Genomic DNA, 19,388 nt, shown 5'->3' on the forward strand with positions numbered 1-19,388 from the left:
GCCAAGGCAGGCAGATCACAAGATCAGAAGTTCGAGACCAGCCTGGCCTCTACTAAAAATACAAAATTTAGCCAGGCATGGAGGTACATGCCTATAATCCCAGCTGCTCAGGAGGCTGAGGCAGGAGAATTGCTTGAATCCGGGAGGCGGAGGCTCCCGGAGGCTACAGTGAGCCAAGATTGCATGTGCCATTGCACTCCAGCCTGGGACGTGACAGAGCAAAACTCCGTCTCAAAAAAAAAAAAAAGAATGCCCATAATGCCTTCACTTCTGAAGAGGGATGGAGTGAGCAGATGAGAGGTTCTATCTAGTTCTATCCTCCTTCTTGTCTACTACTCATCAAAACAAATTAGCTTTTTTTTTTTTTTTTAAAGTAATGAAGAGCAAGGGGGAACAAATGAATGCATGTCTTTCCAAATTCTGCCATTTGCAGAATCCTGGGAAATATATTTACAGTCAAATATATTTGAAGTCCTTGTCATAAAGATGATGACTTCCATAGGGCAGGTCACTGCCAAGGTGAAGGGGCATGAAGCTCTGAGCACAGGAGGCCTCCCTTCCAAAAACACTTGCTGGACTGAACTGTGGAGAATCCCTGCTCACCCGGGCACGGCCCCAGATTCCCTGTCCTTTCTCCGACACATAATTCCAACTGTGGAGCCAGCCACAATGACACAACATATGAGGTGATGTCACAGGGCAGAAGGTTATCTAAGGAAAGAAGGGGATGCCCTGATTAAAGTCGGAGTTAAAGATTAGCAGACTCGTACCTGAGGGAAGTCAGGCTTGGCTCATTCCTTCCTTCTGAACTGACGACCCCAAGTACCTTAAAAAAGGCACTTGAGAGTCGGGTATGGTGGCTCATGCCTGTGGTCCCAGCACTTTGGGAGGCTGAGGTGGGTGGATCATGAGGTCAGGAGATCGAGACCATCCTGGCTAACACGGTGAAACTCCATCTCTACTAAAAATACAAAAAATTAGCTGGGCGTGGTGACAGGCACCTGTAGTCCCAGCTACTTGGGAGGCAGAGGCAGGAGAATGGCGTGAACCCGGGAGGCGGAGCTTGCAGTGAGCCGAGATCGTGCTACTGCACTCCAGCCTGGGTGACAGAGCGAGACTCCATCTCAGGGGAAAAAAAAAAAGGTACTTGTGGGTCAACGTGAACATGGTCAACCCAGAATGACCATGTTCTTCTCCTTTCCTGGGTCGGGGGTGGGAGGAACCCAGGGGAAGGTGGGACCTTATTGACATGCAGGTCTTGGCAGCAAACGTTGCCCAAAGGCAAAGGGCAGAAATTTTCGATTCCAGAAAGCAACTGAGATGCCACATTTTCCCAAAAGAGGAAGATGCTATTTCTGAAAGGCTAAGGTTGAGCCAATCAGCTGCTCATAAGCAGAAAGCTCTTCAAAGGGGTGAGGAAGACAATGGTGGGCCTCAGAATTTTATTTCTGCTGTCTAACTTTAGGAGAACGGAAAAATCACAACCGAAAACCCAGATCTCCAGTCAATCTAGCAGAAGTTTCTCCAACTCCAGAACATGAAGTCAGGAGAAGTTTCCTGCCGTGCTTGGCCCATTTGACTGTGTGCCTTTCAGGGACTCCCTGCCTAGGAGAGAAGGGATTTGAGCAACGAAAACCAAGTCCAAGTGGACGCACTGAAGGAGAGGGCAATAAATTGGATCCAGACCTGGATGGGGTTCCCAGACCCGCTGCCTGCTGGCTACTTGGCCCTGAGAAAGATTTCATGCCTTTGAGCCTTAGTTTCCTCATCTATGAAATGGGACAATATTTCCAAAGGACTGTATTCCTTTTCTCTAGGGATCAAATCAGATTCTATGTGAACGTGCTTTGTCAACCTGAAAGGGCACTGGAGGTATCAGTCTTGATGACCTGCCAAGCAACTCACCCATCGCTTGTTCAAACATGTGATTTTCCTATCTCAGACATCCTGCAACAGGGTCTGAGGGGAAACTGGAGAGAAGGAACTCTAATCTCACGTTGGCGTCAATAGCCGATCACCTAAAGCAAGAAATCTTCTCTCAGGAAGATAAGGGAACCCACATATCATCTAATTAAAGCAAGCAGCTGCACACAAGTTCAAAGGCGGGACAGGCTGACTCAGCCTGCTGTTCCTGGGCGGTCAGAGTGAGCATCAGCTAATGCAGCCTGGGGTGCCTTGGCTACAGGAACAGGCATCTAGCTGTAAGGGCCAGATGCATGAAAGGAGAAGGATGGGGGCGAGGGAGTCTCGTCATCCTTCATCTCTAAATTTATCTCCTATTCACACTCAACACCACTCCCCATTCCCCGAAGTGGTTGTATGTCAGAGTCTTCCAAATACGTTCACTCAGAGTGGCCTCTGTGCCTCCATTCTTGCTGGGCAGGTCTTAAATCCACTGCCTGAAGTCATTATTGAATTCTTAAGTAGGAGACTGTGATAATGTTACATCGTCATCTTCTCTTCCTCCTCCTCAACTATTCCAAGAAGCTCTGGCTGGCTTCACAGTCCCACTCCCCACCCCGTGAGCCCATGGCTTCCATGCTACCCGGCATACAATCCTCCGTATTCCATCGCCACTTCTACTTGCTCAGAAATTGTTTCCGGGCAAGGCTTCACCCACCTGAATAGGAAAGTAAATGCCTCTGAAGGTAGAACTGCATCTTTGCCTCTTGAGTTTCCTCTCCTCGGCTCCTGGCTCTACACCACAAAGCAGAATGTTTTACAAACAGCCACATGGGAAGTGCGGCTGACCTACTTGACTAGCTAGAGGTCTGGGAAGTTGCTGACCACCGCTTGTCAGAGGCTTAAATTTGCTGATCACTACACTTTGTGCCATCTCTGCTCCATTTCTGACCCTCTAGTGCTCTCTTTCTTCTTCTCCCATAAGTCTGATTTTCAATTTAGTCATGCTGGATGTTTGTGGATAAGCCTCACCATTTAGTAAAGATGCTGCATTAACCCAGGCAAATCTAAACTCAGAGCTGTGTGAACACTAGGCACTCAGCTGCCACACCAACAAGCTGGCAATGACCAGGAAGAGCAAATCATGATGTTCGATCTGTATGGGGAATGTTCAGGGGTGTCCTGAAGTCTCACGAGAGATGCTGAAGAGATGGAAACCAAGATGATTATTCCCATAGCAGGCAAGACTAGTGCTCTGGCTGCCATCTTGCCTAAAGCACATCCCAAATGTCAATTGTACATGGAATAAATGCTAAGTGGTTTCCTGGCTAGATCAAAGATAAGTATTTATTTATTTATTTATTTATTTATTTATTTTTGAGATGAAGTCTCACTGTGCCGCCCAGGCTGGAGTGCAGTGGCATACTCTCAGCTTACTGCAACCTCCGCCTCCTGGGTTCAAGCGATTCACCTGCCTCAGCCTCCCAAATAGCTGGGATTACAGGTGCTCACCCCCATGCCCGGCTAATTTTTTGTATCATTAGTAGAGACAGAATTTCGGTATGTTGGCCAGGCTGGTCTCGAACTCCTGACCTCAGGTGATCCACCTGCTTCAGCCTCCCAAAGTGCTGGGATTACAGGTGTCAGCCACTGTTCCTGCCAAGCATCTTTTTAAATTTTGGATTTTGAGGGAAATTGTAGGTTCCTCAATAGTGTGAGGTAAATAAAACCAGGAAAAGGACAGGAAAAAAAATATTGAAGAAGTTAAAGTTTTAGGGACAAATTTCAGGATACAAGTTCAAGGGCTAGATAGGGAAACTTCAATACTCAAGTTGGAACTGGATTTGAATTGAATTTCAGTCACATTAAGTATAAACTACCACATACCACTTATGCCTAGGGTTGCAAAAATGCAACATGACTTCAAATGATATATCCTAAAAAAACACAATGTAGTGCTGCCACCCTGTTGACACTATGTTTCTGCATATAGCTTCTGCCTTTGTCTGTCTTAAATTCTGGACAATTCTCTAGTTGTCTGGCTGCTTTTTTGTTTTTGTTTGTGCTTCTCTGCCAGTCTACCTTACATGGCCATAACACAGAACTCAAGTCTATTTCTTATCATTTGATCTGTTTACTGAGTAGACATGGTAAATTGGTCCCCATCATCCAGTCCAACCTCTTCCCCATAAACCTTTCTGTTATGCAGGATCTGGAAAATTAAGGATTAATATTCTAGGTTCCCTTGCAGCTAGGTATGAAGGGAAAAGTAGTATATTCTGCACTTTAACTATGTCCCCTGGCAACATGGCCAGGGTGGTGTTTAGTTATTCTGCAGCAATATCCTGTGTCTCTACTGACTAGTCATGGAGAACCTATTTTGCTAGAGATCACAGCAGGACAGTGGCAGCCATGGAGGCCTTCAGATGGGGACAGGGTGGCCGTGGTTCTGAACCTGGCAGCTGTAGCTTCATCCTCCCAATTTGGTGGGGACTTCCAGATGACAGAAGAGACAGCAGCTATTGGAAGACCCAGATCTGCTGCATGGCTCTGAGGGCTGTTCCCAAAAGCACAACCTAGAGCTTTCTGTATATCTCCTGATGATTTCTGGAAGCATTTTAATGCCCTCAAAACAAATTCCTTTCTGCTTAAACCAGATGGGAGTGGATTCAGCTCTCCGCAACTGAAACTAGACTAACACATGGCCTTTGTTCTTGTTTTTAAAAATAGATCAATATCTTCATTTAAAAACAAAAAAGGGCACAAACTAGAACCTGAAATATTTTCTTCCTAACTGGCTGATTGACCTGGGGTGAGGCAATTACTAATGTTTGTTGGGCCTCAGTTTTCTTATCTGTAAAACGAGAGGGTGAAATTTTATCTCCCAGGATTTTAACACACCTAATATTTGGTGATTTTTTTTTTTTTTTTAGACAGAGTTTCATGTCACCCAGGCTGGAGGCAGTGACACAATCTCAGCTCACTGCAACCTCCATCTCCTGGGTTCAAGCGTGCGTCAGCCTCCCAAGTGACTGGGACTACAGACACACACCACCATGCCCAGCTAATTTTTGTATTTTTTGGTAGAGATAGATATGTCTCTACCACTATGTTGGCCAGGCTGCTCTTAACTCCTGACCTAAGGTGATCCGCTCACCTTGGTTTCGCAAAGTGCTGGGATTACAGGCGTGAGCCACTGCACCCGGCCATATTTGGTAATTTTAAATCCAGATGCCCTTTACTTTCAGAATTCTGAATTTATTTTTACAATCAATTAATCAATACAATTGATGCCTCTCAGTAGGGGGAAAAAAAAAAAAAACCTGTCCTCATTCTCACTGGGGTGGTGGATTTCAAATCACATTCAGAAACACCAGATTGCCAGGTGAGAAAAGTTCGTTTTCAACTGGAGCTGGACGTCTCCTTTGAAGAAACAGGTTCGCAGTGGTAGGAGTGTGTGAATAGGGGCAATGAACAGTACACCCTTTTACAGTTTCTTCTAGAAAGGGGAACACTACTGTTGGTTTCTGTATCATTTATATTTTTTACAGCAGAAGGTATTCATTGGTAATATTGTATAATAAAAGAAACAGAAAATAGGCACAGCTTATTTTCAAATTTCTGTTCATCTGTAACTTTTTTCCTCCAAAAAAAGAAAATATATCAGTATGTTAACCATGAATATTTCTGTGTGGTGGGATCTCAGGTTTCATTTTATTTTTCCTACTTTTTGACATTTTCCAAATTTGCCACATTTGTAAACCCAAGCAGTAAAAAGACAGCAGGAATCTTCCTCATTCTCTCCCCTCTTCCCACATCTGTGGTGGTGGTTTCTTGGAACAGTTACACTGAAAGTTCTGATTCAGAGGAAAACTATTTCCATCTTCAAACTTGGATAAATGTTAACCAAATAAGATACACAGGTGGGTAGGTCAGTGTGTTGAAGATAAGTAGGTAAGTAAACAAATAAACCCGAAAGAGAGAGCTTTGCCAAACTACACTGAAGAGGGCTATTTAAAATAAGAAATTTAGTCCAAGTTGATCCAAGAAACCCCAATCTTTTCATAATTAAGCCTTCCCCTTCAGCACAAATAAAAATATTTACCATAAACACATCATTTTTACAAAAACAGTAATTTTTAAAAAATTAAGTTAATCTCTCGAACTTTTGGTGAGGTTAGAAAATAGTACCATTCTCCTTATGGGGGGGTGCCAATGTAAGATAAAAAAAAATTTTTAAGAGATTATATATAAGTATACATATTATAATTTTTTTGATATTGTAAAGGAGATTATATCTCATATATATATACTCTTTTATATATTTTTAAATATATATTTATATGTAAAATCTCCTTCAAAATATCCATAGCCTTTAACCCCAAAATTCCACTTCTAGGTATGCATACTAAGGAAGTGATCAGAGGTGTTGCTAAGGGGTTATGTACAAGGATATTCCACAATGTTACTTAAAATAATAATAATAAATCATTAACTAGCTAACTATTCAATAACAGGCTTTGGTCAAATACAGTATAATCATAAGTCACAACACCACATAGACAATAAAAACCACGCCATAAAAACAGTGAATGAGGAAAATATGATAAATTTATAAAGGCAGGTTAGCCAATGATTTGTGTGTGTACCTGTGTCTCTATATAATTTTTTGCCTTTTTTTTTTTTTGCCATGAAAAAGGATAGAAAAAAATGTACCGAAATGTTCATAGCAGTTATCTCTGAATGGTAAATAGTGGGGTTGAGGGGATTTTTACTTAGTTCTTGCAGTTTTCCAAAATTTTCCCAAGTGTTTGTGATTGGAGGAGCATGGCAGAAGCAGTAATCAATGTTCTAAATAAACAAACTGCCCAAGTCTCTCCTTTCTGTAAATGTCCAAGTTGGAGTTAAAAACGCTTTTATCACAGACCAATCTTGTAATTTTACCCCATCAACTGGCTGAATGGAATAAATATTACATCCGTGCCATGTTTTGTGGCTGGAGTGGTGTTTTATGCTGTTTTTTAATTAATTAATTTGAGTCACGAGCATCTGAGATGTGTCTATTTTACGGGGCTGAAATTTACATTTATCTCCTTTTTAAAAGCCCATTTAGCAAATTAACAAGAAAACAGCAACACTCAGGAAAGATACTGAGCCTACTGCATGCGTCATATATAAAATAGCGACTATATAATTGACCTTACAGGATTCTCCTGCGGATCAAATCAGATTGTCTTGTAAGGAACTCTGGAAAAAATAAAATGCTATATAAGTCACAGTGAAATATTAACATTATCATTTAAAGTCCAGCTGTTTGGTGACTTCAACACAGGGTTTCTTCATTCTAATGAGGCCATTCATGTCTGAGCACCAGGGATCTGTGCATCCTGACACTCAGTACAAAGCTGCGTGTGGCTGTGTTGTAGTGCAACTCTCTGGGTAAAGGGTCTGTAACTTTTCCAGCATGATCCCTAGGCCCAGTCAGGTTAGAAACACAGCTCACAGAGGTTAAATCCATCACCTGGTGCTGAGGAATGTTATCTAGTCATCAAAGCAGATGTAGCAGGATCTCAACGTAAAACCTCACAGAAACATCTTGTGGTCAACTGGCCATCACTGAATATCCTAGGATTCTCATTCCAGTCTTAGGACTAACTCCTGATAACACCCCCGGACCTGGTCTCCGGGCAGAAAAGAACATGAGAGAGTAACAGAGGCCGCAGATGGGACAGCAGCCTCGGGTCAAACACTGGAAGGCAAAAGGCCTTTCCAAAGGACCCTTTCTTGCTACCGGGACTCTGTGATATTGCAAAACAGAATGGCATTTCTTCTATTTGGAAAGATACATGTAATTCTACTCTTTGCTGATTCACACTGTCCTTTTCCGCAATCTAGCTGCATTTGTGAGGTTCTGCCTAAATGTTTAAGATACTTTGATTAAAAACGCAACAGCAGCAACAATCACAAGACCTTAGGCACCAAGGCAGGCCTGGGCAGGAAAGAACACACAGATTCCCCTTCACTAACCTCAGCTTTCACGGCTACCCAAACCAATGGCTTGAAATTAACTCACTCAGTTAATCATTCAAACTCATGGGCTAGGCAAGTTTTAATGTTTCAATGTTGGTTTACAATTAACCCAGCTGACAGTGTTTTAAGGTGTTTGATTTTTAATTAGTCTATTGATTTGCCAGTCTGGTTAACAATCCTTTATTCCTGTGCCCTTTATTCTGTCTTCTATTCTTGCTAAGAAATGAAGAGCGGAGGTTACTCTGGCTCTTTGCTCCTGGAAACCACTCCAAACTATGGCCCCCTTCCTTTCCCAGGGACACAGGATATGGAGTTAAGAACAGAAGGCATGAGGCCTGAACACCAGGATTCTGTGTGACCTTGGGCAAATTAAGGTAACCTCTCTGTGCCTCTGTTTCTTCATCTGTAAAATGGGATGACAGCTTTTACTCAGGAACAGCGTGACCATTCAATGAGATGACTCACAAAAACCCTCAGATCAGCACCTGGCACACATGTGGGCCCTGGGCCCCTCTTTTCCCTTCCTTAGTGGTTCAGAAGCTTTATGAATTCTTAATCTGAACATGTCAGTATCTTCCTTTGCAAAACCAAGAGCAGCTGAGAAAGTGTGTGCCCCACAGAACACTTTCTAGGAACAAAACCAGAATGAATTATTCATCAACAGGAGGGTCCCTTTCCCTGGCAGATTTAGGCATTCCTATTAAATAAGGTCTGCCCAACCTGCTTTATTCCTAGGAGGACAAATGGGCTCAGAGACTCAAGACCTTTCCCAATGTCATGTTGTTTAGAATCCAAGGTCCCCCGAACTACAACTGGCTGCCCCTCTCGTTATGCTGTGTTCTCGCCCCTTTCCCCACTGTAGGTTGATTGATGGTGTAAAGAAGGAATGGCATGTGTCCAGTGACACCTGCTGCCGTTCTGACATAGCTGACAGGGTGGCATCACCCTGGCTTGCTGCAGGACAACTGTGATGTCACTCTCAACAAAAGAACCAAAAATGGTACAAAGAGCACCCTGTCATTCCCACCACCAGAGGTAAACAGTGCTACCAACCATCAGTGGAGCAAAGCACACTGGGAACTAGCTTCACCAGTATTTCCATAAACCTCACCAAATGACTCTGAGACGCAGCCTATTTTGGAAATTCCCGGTAGAAAAAAATTCCATGGTGCGGCCAGGATGACCCTATTTCTGCCCCCGCCGCCCACAGACAGGGGAGGAAAAGCTGACACACTGATATTTTATGCATGTTCTTCCTTCCTTCTAGAAAACTTTTTCCTTCCTTGTCTCTCTGGCAAACTTCTATTCATCCTTCAAAACCCAGGTAAGAAAGCCACTTGTCTTGAAAGCCTTCCCTGACAATCTCTCCAGCTCACTCACAACACTCACAAGCACCTGTTATCTACCCCTAGCGCTCTGCCTAACTTAGTACCTAGCATATAACTTCAACTTGCCACTCATCTGCCTATATTCTAATTCTGCAGTTCTGAAAATTTTTGGTGTCATGACACCTCTACCCTCTTAAAAAGTGAGGACCACCAAAGAGATTTATGTGTGTTATATCTGTCAACATATTAGAAATTAAGATTGAGGCTTTGGTGTGTTTTTTTCTTTTTGGAGTCACAGTCTCGCTGTGTCGCCCAGGCTGGAGTATAGTGGTGAGATCTCTGCTCACTACAACCTCTGCCTCCTGGGTTCAAAGGTTCTCCTCCCTCAGTCTCTCGAGTAGCTGGGATTACAGGTGCCCACCACCATGACCAGCTAATTTTTGTATTTTTAGTAGAGACGGGGTTTTGCCATTTTGGCCAGGCTGCTCTCAAACTCCTGACCTCAAGCAATCCGCCCACCTCAGCCTCCCAAAGTGCTGGGATTACAGGCATGAGCCACTGCGCCTGGCCAAAATTGAGACATTTTTAAACACAGAAATACACATATTCCATTAGCCATCAGAACTGTGATGTTAACAGAGGTCATGTAGCCTATGAAAAATTCCACTGTATATTCATAAAAGGATGAGAATGAAAAACACAAAGTCTTAAAATTATTATTCAAGAAACTTCATCACAGACTCTTTGAAAGGTTATCAGGAATGCCCAGGGGTCCCAAACCCCAATTTGGGTACCACTGTTCTAGTTCATTCATTTAGCTGCTTGAGGCAGGGTCTTTATCTTACATATGTCTGTGAACTGCTTTTGATAACCACCTAAGACCCAGACACCCTACAAAACCACCTGTGGCTCCCCATCACTGGAGGAGAACTTGCGGCCCCCCCCGTCTCCTACCCAGGCCTCTTTCACAGCCGTAAGAGGGATGACCTGGTGGAGGCATGGTACCACTACACACGGGTCTACACAATGGCAGCTCCAACCCTCTCTGCTGGAGTGAAGCATCCCTGCAGATAAGCTTCAACTCGGGGGATGAGCACTCATGACATTTATTTATAAAATGCTTCTCCCTGGAGCATTAAGCGTACCTTGCAGGTAGGGATTTAAGATGCTCTAATTTTCTTTCCACATCCCCCTTAACAAGCCTCCAGGGAGGGGCCCAGGAGCTCGGGCTCGGTCTGCTGTTCCTAAGCTACAGGAAAAGCCTGAGGCAGCTTTGAGGAAAGGGACTGTTCCGGCCCAATGGGGCAGGCCATGGAAGCAAAGGCCTCTCCAAGGCCCAAGACTCTTCCTGAGTCCTCAGCCAAGACAACAATATCACAAGGACCAACTGTATATTAACTGCTCACAACATATACCTCATTCAGTTCAGCTGAGATCCCTTCAGAAGGGAAGCGATGGGAGACACTCCAGACCTCCCCCATCCACTGAGTTAATATTCCACTTGTATCTCCTGATACAACTTAAAATTTGAAGAAAAAAAAAATTTAATCACAATTCAGAAAAACACACCCACGCATCTTGTTCACCAAGCGTGAAGCCATTCCCCTCAGCATAGCTTCATCTGTGCTCTCCAACAGATAGTGGAGGAGAAGGAAATGTCATTTTCAGACCAAAATGCTGCCTCATTCTTCCCCTTCAGGGCCCCTACCTGGGTGTGTGTTTGCAAGTCTAATTTAGATATCACTATTTGAATACACTTTCGAGCTTGAAAAACAAGCCAATAGTTCAGAGGAGCCAAGGCAAACTCAATCTGACAGCCACAGCCCTGACGGCTGCCAAGTCTGATTGACTAGTTGGATATATTTAGATAGGAGAGAGGAGGGGGATCAAACACTGTTGTGCCTCTGAACTCAAGAATACTGTGTTGGTAACGACAGACTAGCAAATAAACAGCCAACAGCCATTCAGCCACATCATCTGGTATCCCAGGCACAGGATCCTCGCCTCCGTAAATTACGTGCAATTTCAAAAGCCACCCACGCTATCGCAAAAATAAATAAATTAATTAAATAAAAGGCAATTAGAAAGGGTTCTGCGGCGGCATTCCCCACAGTTACTCGTTAGAAATAAACAAACAAATAAGTAAATATGATCTGTCCCTTGGCTGTCCCCACCTCCTTGCTCCTCCCCTTTGCTTTCCTGTTCCAGGACAACCCGTAGGCAGCAAAGACAAGGCCAAGGGTGCCCAGTGAGGTCCTGCGCCCTGGCTGCTGCTTTTGCAAAGGTTCTGTTGTAAAGTTGGCCCTCTCCACCTCTAACTACTATATGTGTAAAAATAAAAAGTTAGGGGTTGTCTCTCATTTCTTCTTTCCTTCACGGGGTGGAAATTTAAGAGCAGCATGAGGTCAGAGTTATGAATTACAGAATGTGACTCCAAGTCTCCAAGTCATTCAAACATGTGATCCCTTCAGGGGAGGGAAGAGGCGTGAGAAGGGCCCAGGCTGGGGGAGACAGATACTCGCCAGCACAGAAACCCACCCAACCAGTGGTCTCCGACCTGGGGCCAGCAGATTTACCTTCAGTCCACCTCAACTTCCCCAACTGAAAAGTTGGGATAATAATAGCGAATGCTGGGCATGGTGGCTCATGCTTGCAATCCCAGCACTTTGGGAGGCCTAAACGGGTGGGACTGCTTGAGCTCAGGAGCTCAAGACTAGCCTGGGCAACATGGCAAGACCCTGTCTCTACTAAAAATACAAGAAAATAGCCTGGCTTGGTACACACCAGTGGTCCCAGCTATTTGGGAGGTTGAGGTGGGAGGATCCCTTGATCCCAGGGAGGCAGAGGTTGCAGTGAGTCGATATCACACCCACTGCATCCAGCCTGGGTGACAGAGTGAGACTCTGTCTCAAAAAAAATAGTCAACATTGGGAAGATTCATTTACTGAGACTCTACTGTGTGCCACAATCTGTAGAAGATACGGAGATACATCTAGGAATAAAATTAAGGGTTAGACAAGATGGGCTGTATAAGGCTCTGAACCCAGCACCAGGAATACTGTCCAGTAAGTGCACAACACGTGGAAGCTCATCTCCCAGGACAACATCCTCTGTTTGCTCATTGCCAGCCTTTCTCACACTATCTCCTCCTCCACACGGCCTTCTATTGGGTCTTCTGGTACACTGAGCCGTAAGCTCACTATCCCCTCTACCAAGAAGGCTCCTCCCATCCCTCCTGATGCTAAGTCATTTCTCAGAGAAACCCTCCTAATGTCTCCCAGTAGACACTTCCAGGTCACCCTCTACCCTGTCTCCAGAACACGCATCCCAAGCTGTACTGATACAGCTACTCATAGGATCAGTGCAGTATCTGTTCCCCACACTTTCCTGTGAGCTCCACGCAGGCAGGAATAGCGTCTTCCTTCACCACTGAACTTCCCCTTAGCATTTAGAAAAGCTAAGATGCCTAATGTATACTCGTTGGTGGAACAAACGAATGAATGAAATAACCATTTAAAGTAGGTAGCCCAGATGTGCTCAACGGCCTCTCCTCCGGCTTTAGAAACATCAATGTTTCACAGAACTAGTCCCAAAGCAAGGCATATAAAAAACCACTGTGCCTCAGTTTTGTCATCTGCAAAATGAAGTTCTGGTAAACACTCAAGATCTTCAGGTTTTCTTTCAAATGAAATCTCAACACAGGATACATCTCTGCACATGACTGGATGTTTGGAGATAGCAAATATTTTCTTACGAAATAAAAGTAAGTTAGCTGGGTATCTACTACTAACAGACAGGAAGCAAGGTCTGAAAAACAGAGGTTTTTGTTCAGTGTGGTTTTTATTTTTTTAAAGAATAAATAAATTGAGACTTTTGTTTTGGGCAAAATTCCTGTGCCATGGAGGAAGAAAGCCAGCAATGCTAAAAAGGAAAAAGACCAAAAAAAAAAAAAAAAAAACGAATAAATAAATAACCCAGCCATCTCTGAGCAACACATCCGGGTTAGCAGAGCAGAAAAGGACACACAGGCCCAAATAAATCCTATTGTTTCTGTTTTTAGGACAAGACTCAATCCCAAAAGGGAGCTTGGGATCACAGGAAAAGGAGCCGGAGGTCTTTTCCACCAAACATTCAGGGCCCAACCCTAGGCTTCCAGAATGTAATCTAGGGGAGTTGCGTTGCTTTCTTCTTGCAGCGATGCCCGAGCTGGAGAGGGGAAAGGGGGCGTCCTGGAGGTGACGGTTATTGTACGGGTGGGAAACGGGCTTAAACACAAGCCCATTAGAGAAGCAGAGCCTTAATTTATCAATTAGACACCATCTGTGGATTGTGTTCCTTGAAATAATTGTTGAATTTGACAATGCATTGCAGCTTTACAAAGTTTCTGCCATCCTTGATGCCGTTTAATTAAATTTCTGCACTTAACTTTGATTGCACTGAAAGCACTGATGCCTTCCACAGATTGAGTTCCTCGGCCACCTGCTGTGTTGGAGCCAAGCACATTTCCAGAGCAGGGGGAAAAATATGTATTTTATTTTATTCGAAGCCTTGTCTTTTCTCAGCCTTCACCCACAGGGAATGAAAACTTCTGCTGCACAGGAGGGACCGTGTCTCCAAACCCAGCCAGCCGAGCCTTCCAGCCCTCGCCATCTACATGAGGTCTTTCTGTTCTTGTATTGTGTCTCCCAGAGAGGGCTAACAAAACAGAATCCCAGACGGTTACCAAACGCAGAGGAGTGGCTTAAAATAGAACACAACAATTATCACATAAAGCAACCAAGAACACAGGTTTCAGGTGGAAGCTGCTTCTAGGCCTGAAATCCCCACCTAGAAGGAAAACGCGGGTCAGCACGGGGATGGAGCCCCATCACCGGGAAGTGGCCTGGGACCTGAGGACCACATTAGCTGGCTAATATTGACAGACCAGCCTGGGCAGTACTATATTTTCGAAGGACATCTAGAGGGCAGTTCTCACCTGTCTGGCTTATGAGAGACATTAACCCCACCCACATAAGACTTCCCATCAGCCTTCATTTATTGTGTTTTTTGTTGATGTTGCTGCTGCTGTTGTTTGAGACAGAATCTCACTCTGCCGCCCGGGCTGGAGTGCAGTGGTGCCAATTAGGCTCACTACAACCTCTGTCTCCCAGGCTCAAGCAATTTTCATCCTCAGCCTCCTGAGCAGCTGGGATCACAGGTGTGCGCCACCACACCCAGCTAATTCCTGTACTTTTTAGTAGAGACAAGGTTTCTCCATGTTGGCCACGCTGACTCCTGACCTCAAGTGATCTGCCCACCTCAGCCTCCCAAAGGGCTGGGATTACAGACATGAGCCACCATGCCCAGCCCATCATGTTTTTACAGTGGTAAAATAGCCATAACATAAAATCGCCACTCACAGAGCTCTTTATTTTTTGTCATAGAGCTCCCCACCCCCTCGTGACCTCACTAATAAATAAAGGTGCTGAGTGATGTCATGAGGGGTGGGGAGCTGTATGGATGTGACTGCTCTAGGAACCTCATATAGGAGGACCCATAATCTCCTTTTGTAACAGGCTGATTTCACTTAGCACGTCTTCAAGGTCCATCACGCTGTAGCATCTATCAGAACTGCCTGCCTTTTTAAGGCTGATACTATTTAATTATATGTCTATCGCATTTTGTTTATCCATTCATGTGTCAATGGACATTTGGGTTGTTTCCACCTTTTGGCTGTTGTGAGTAATGCTGCAATGTATGTGGGTATACACATGTCTGTTCAAGTCCCTGCCTTCAAATCTCTCACATATATAACCAGAAGTAGAACTGCTGACCGTACAGTCAGTCTATGTTTAATTTTTTAAGGAACTGCCACAGTGCTTTGCACAGTGGCTACACCATTTCACATTCCCATCAGCAACACATAAGGGTTCCAAGAGCCTTCATTTTTAAATGGAAACTTTACCATCATAATTCATGCACTTGGGTTGAACATCACATCTCCTGACTCTTTTTTCATACAAATATTCTATGAGTGGCATTATATGAAGACAAGCACTTTAGTATGGATTTTTTTTTCAAGTAGAAAATATCAGAGGGGTGGCATATAAAGAAAGAAAAGAATGGGGGGATGGCACAGCTCACAGACATAAAGAATAAATCTGGCACTTTTTTCCCCCCAGAACCACATGGCTCTTCCAACTCAAAGCCTCAAGTTCAAAAGATTTATGGACTAAAACTTCAGAACTATAAAATAAAATTGTTAGAAAATGCTGTTGCAACAGTCAATGGATCATTACAACAGCCACTTAGCAAGCCATAAACTCACTGGGCAAACAGAATTGGGTCAGATAATTAATTTCCACAATGGGAGGGTAACCAGAGACAAGTTACTTCACCATCTCTCCCTTTTCTGATCAGCTGGTGAGCTTCCATTGCAGGACAGCCACAGGACCCTCCGTTTAGGGAAAGAAGACTGCAGTTCCCTCAAATATAAGCAAAGACAAGATTTCCCATATCCAACACTATTACTGAACAAAATGGAAGTGCAAATAGAAATATACGCTTAATTTAAATGTCTGAGCCCAGCTCTGTTTCTACAAACTGCAATTTGGTGTTCCACATTCATTCTCTGGCCATTGAAAGCCAACCTCGTTTTGTTTACTGGGTTCCATGCAGTTCCACGAGCCATTCACACACTTCTCAGTTCCAGAAGGAAACGTCAAGATCACAGGCCAACAAGGTAGACCTCTTCCTAATAGCCAATTATCCCAATCCCAGAGATAAATTCTGGCTTTTCCAGGAGATCTCAGTTTTATATATTTTCTAGATTTTGACCAAGATAATTTGTAGAAATGTGTAAGAAAATGGAATTCCATTGTTCTATCTTTGTAAGCCTAACCATACACAAATATAAAATGATCCAGGACAGGGCTCTTATGTTAGGGCATGTGCTCCAATTTTGGGTTCGGAAAGTACAGTCGATCCTTGAACAACACAAGTGTAAACAATGTGGGTCCACTTATATGTGGATTTTCTTCCACCTCTGCACGCCTGAGACATCAAAACCATCCCTCTTCTTCCTCATCAGCCTACTCAATGTGAAGAAAACAAGTTCAAAGTCCTTTATGATGATCCACTTCCACTTAAAGAATAGTAAATATATTTTCTCTTCTTTATCATTTTCCTCTTTTTTTTTGAGATAGGGTCTTGCTCTGTCACCCAGGCTAGAGTGCAGTGGCATGATCTTGACTCAATGTAACCTCTGCATCCTGGGTTCAAGTCATCCTCCCACCTCAGTCTCCTGAGTAGCTGGGACTACAGGCATGAGCCACCATGCCCAGCTAATTTTTTAATTATTATTATTATTTTTAGAGACAGGGTTTTACCATGTTATCCAGGCTGGTCTCGAACTTCTGAGCTCAGTCCATCTGCCCGCCTTGGCCTCCCAAAGTACTGGGTTTACAAGCATGAGCGACTGTGTGCAGTCATGATTTTCTTAATAACATTTTCTTTTCTCTAGCTTACTTTTCATAAAAATGCAGTACATAATACATATATAAAGCATGTGTTAATCAACTGTTGATGTTATCAGTAGGCGCTAGCTGATGATAGGCTAAGTAGTTACATTTTGGGGTAGTCAAAAGTTATACTCAGATTTTCAACTGCGCAGGGGGGCCCTAACCCTTGAGTTGTTCAAGGGTCAACTATGTATTAACTGTGCACAACATACACCCCTTTCAGTTCAGCTAGGATCCCTTCAGAAAGGAAGCAGATGGGAGATACTCCTGACCTCCCCATATTCTGAGTTAATATTCCACTTGTTACAATCCATAGCAAATTTTATGGACAAGTTATAACCGTTAGAATTAAGCAGTTCACATAGAAATCTGCATCTTCACCTTAACCGTGTGGCACCTACGCATCCCATAATTAGCCTCTGCTGAATGAATATTAAGTTGTACAGAGGTACAAAGGGTCAATTATATCACCAAATGAAGAAAAGAGAAGACACTTGTCTTGGCCTCTGGTTCTGTCTTAAATTAACTTTTAATATTAAACAAAATGTTATATTCACTCTTCCCATATTCTAAAAATTTCTCTTCTGTGGAAGCAGTAAGATATTTTTAAAATTTAATAGAACTCAGAAACTGTAGCAGAATCACTCCATGGGCATAAAGCCTAGTTCTAACATCTTCTCTTCATGGGTTCACACGAACAGTCAGAAACAGCGCCCACCTCAGTGCTACCAGATTAAACGAGTTGAGATGCTGTGGTCCTCACGGGCCAGGAGAGCATCTGGGGACAAGAGACAAGTCAGCTGTACAGCTAAAAGTAGAACTTGGAGCCCTTGGACAGCCCCAACGAAGCCAAAACCCTACTCAGCAGGGGAGAGCCCCTAAACCAACGGCTGAGTAGCCTCTCCTAGAGATCAGAGGTTCGGAGAAGTTAGGAAAAGGCAAAACTGTTCAAGAGGAAAAGTTTCATCTATTATACCCTTGGGCCTCAAGCCCTTTGTGAAGTGAGGCAGGGTATAAAATCCACCAATATACAAATTAAACACACAAACACGAGCATGTGGCAGCAGCCCAGCTCCTTCCTTAAATCCTAAAACTGCAGTCTAAGGAAGACCCAGGCTTGCTCCAAGTGGCTGCAGACATCTGACTTCTGAAGCTCCCATCATAACAAAACATGGGTGCAACCCCCAGTGCCTCCTCGCCTGCTCTGGGCAGCCACTCCCTCACCACGCGTGAAGGCACAGAGCTTTCTGGAAGACAGGGTCTACGGCACTTCTCTGGTGCCAAACCCTGGGATACCTGAGGATTTCCTAAGAGATGACATGGAGGGCCAGGCTCCCTGAGTTGCCTATGAAGAGTTTCCCAGAGTACCCCACGTCACAAATAAAGATGCTGAGTGACATCACGAGGAGTGGGGAGCTCAGTATAGTGGGTGACAGGCTAAGGCAGCAAATAGGAGAATACTCATAAAGAAATTTAAAACTATATTCATTGCAAAAGAAAGCAGAGTAAGCTGACCCCCATAAAGGAAATGGTAGCGGGGTCACCAAGGGCTCAACTGGGGTTCAGCCAGGGCCTCAACAATTGGGATTTCCCAAAGGGAAGCAGAAATGCCTGCTGTAGCTGCCAGGACCCTACAGCTTGGGGTGTCATCACTTGACCTCAGCCACTGGATGGCAGATGCAATTCCCCTCCCCATGACTGGGCACAAACTTTGCCATCAAGCACTAATAATGCCACTACCAGCTTTTATTGAGGACTCACTCACACAGCCTTGGCAGGGAGGCAGTACTGGGACATCCATTTTACGGATGAAGAAACTGAGGCTCAGGTAGGTAAGTCTGCCCCCGAGATTTACAGAAATTGGTAACTGGACTTGGAGCCTTTGTCTTTCTGACTTTAAGACCCATGCTCTTAAGCATCAATCACCCTATTCTATCTCCCTTGTAGCCAAATTCAATAATAAGATTTAAATGCCCACATTGAGTTGGAACAAAGATACGCCACCATGAGACCCAGACAGCTTGATGGGCTGGCTCTCAGCAGAGATGTGCCCCACTCCTCCACCCCAGGCAGTGGGGCCTAAGGGATTTAGGGAATCGGAGCATGTGGATAAGATGCAGGGTCATTCCTCCAGGAATGGCTGGAGAAAGGAAGAGGCAGCTGCCACTGGGATGGCAGGACCACCTGTTCACCTGCTCTGCTGAACAGTTCCCATTCTCCCACCCAGGTTCTGACCAACAATGGCATCAAGAGACTTTTGTGGGTGAACAGAGTTGCTCTCTATAAAACCAATCTCAAAGTATGAGGAACACCCCTCAAAAGATGATACGTTGCTAGGGCCTCAAAAGGGCCCTCAAAAGGGCCCTAGCAACGTATCATCTTCGATTTCACCTACAATCTTCTTGACCGTATTTACATTTCAACATGTACAACACTTTAGGTACAGATTCTTCTATAAAACTGTTAGAAGTGCAATGAAAATCAGCACTTCTTTTATTTGTCCTAGAATTATTTTCCTCAAACCATGTACTTACGGTTTTCATGGAATTTGTGTGACCTTCCGCCTTTTAACCTCACTGGGCCATGTCATTTGCACAATGAAAGCTTTGATCTAACAAATCTCCAAAGC

General features: G+C 44.1%; 1 protein-coding gene and 1 long non-coding RNA gene across 40 annotated transcripts in view; one reads left to right on the top strand and one right to left on the bottom strand.

Moving 5' to 3' along the window:
- Nucleotides 1–19,388, bottom strand: part of MSI2 (musashi RNA binding protein 2) — a 432,504-nt gene that overhangs the window by 308,518 nt on the left and 104,598 nt on the right. For 6 of the 39 annotated variants that reach the window (XM_074019240.1, XM_074019237.1, XM_074019230.1 and 3 more), the window contains one exon: nt 7,107–7,149. The exons of the other annotated variants lie outside the window; for them this stretch is intronic. The gene's annotated coding sequence lies outside the window, so the exon portion shown is untranslated. The remainder of the gene's footprint in view (nt 1–7,106; nt 7,150–19,388) is intronic. 39 annotated transcript variants of the gene reach the window in all.
- LOC135967845 (uncharacterized) lies at nt 8,142–15,522 on the top strand. Its single transcript, XR_010582139.2, has 3 exons — nt 8,142–8,306; nt 9,200–9,256; nt 13,823–15,522. It is a non-coding gene; the product is annotated as an uncharacterized lncRNA (long non-coding RNA).

Source organism: Macaca fascicularis, chromosome 16, assembly GCF_037993035.2.
Source record: "Macaca fascicularis isolate 582-1 chromosome 16, T2T-MFA8v1.1".
Taxonomy (NCBI): Eukaryota; Metazoa; Chordata; class Mammalia; order Primates; family Cercopithecidae; genus Macaca; species Macaca fascicularis.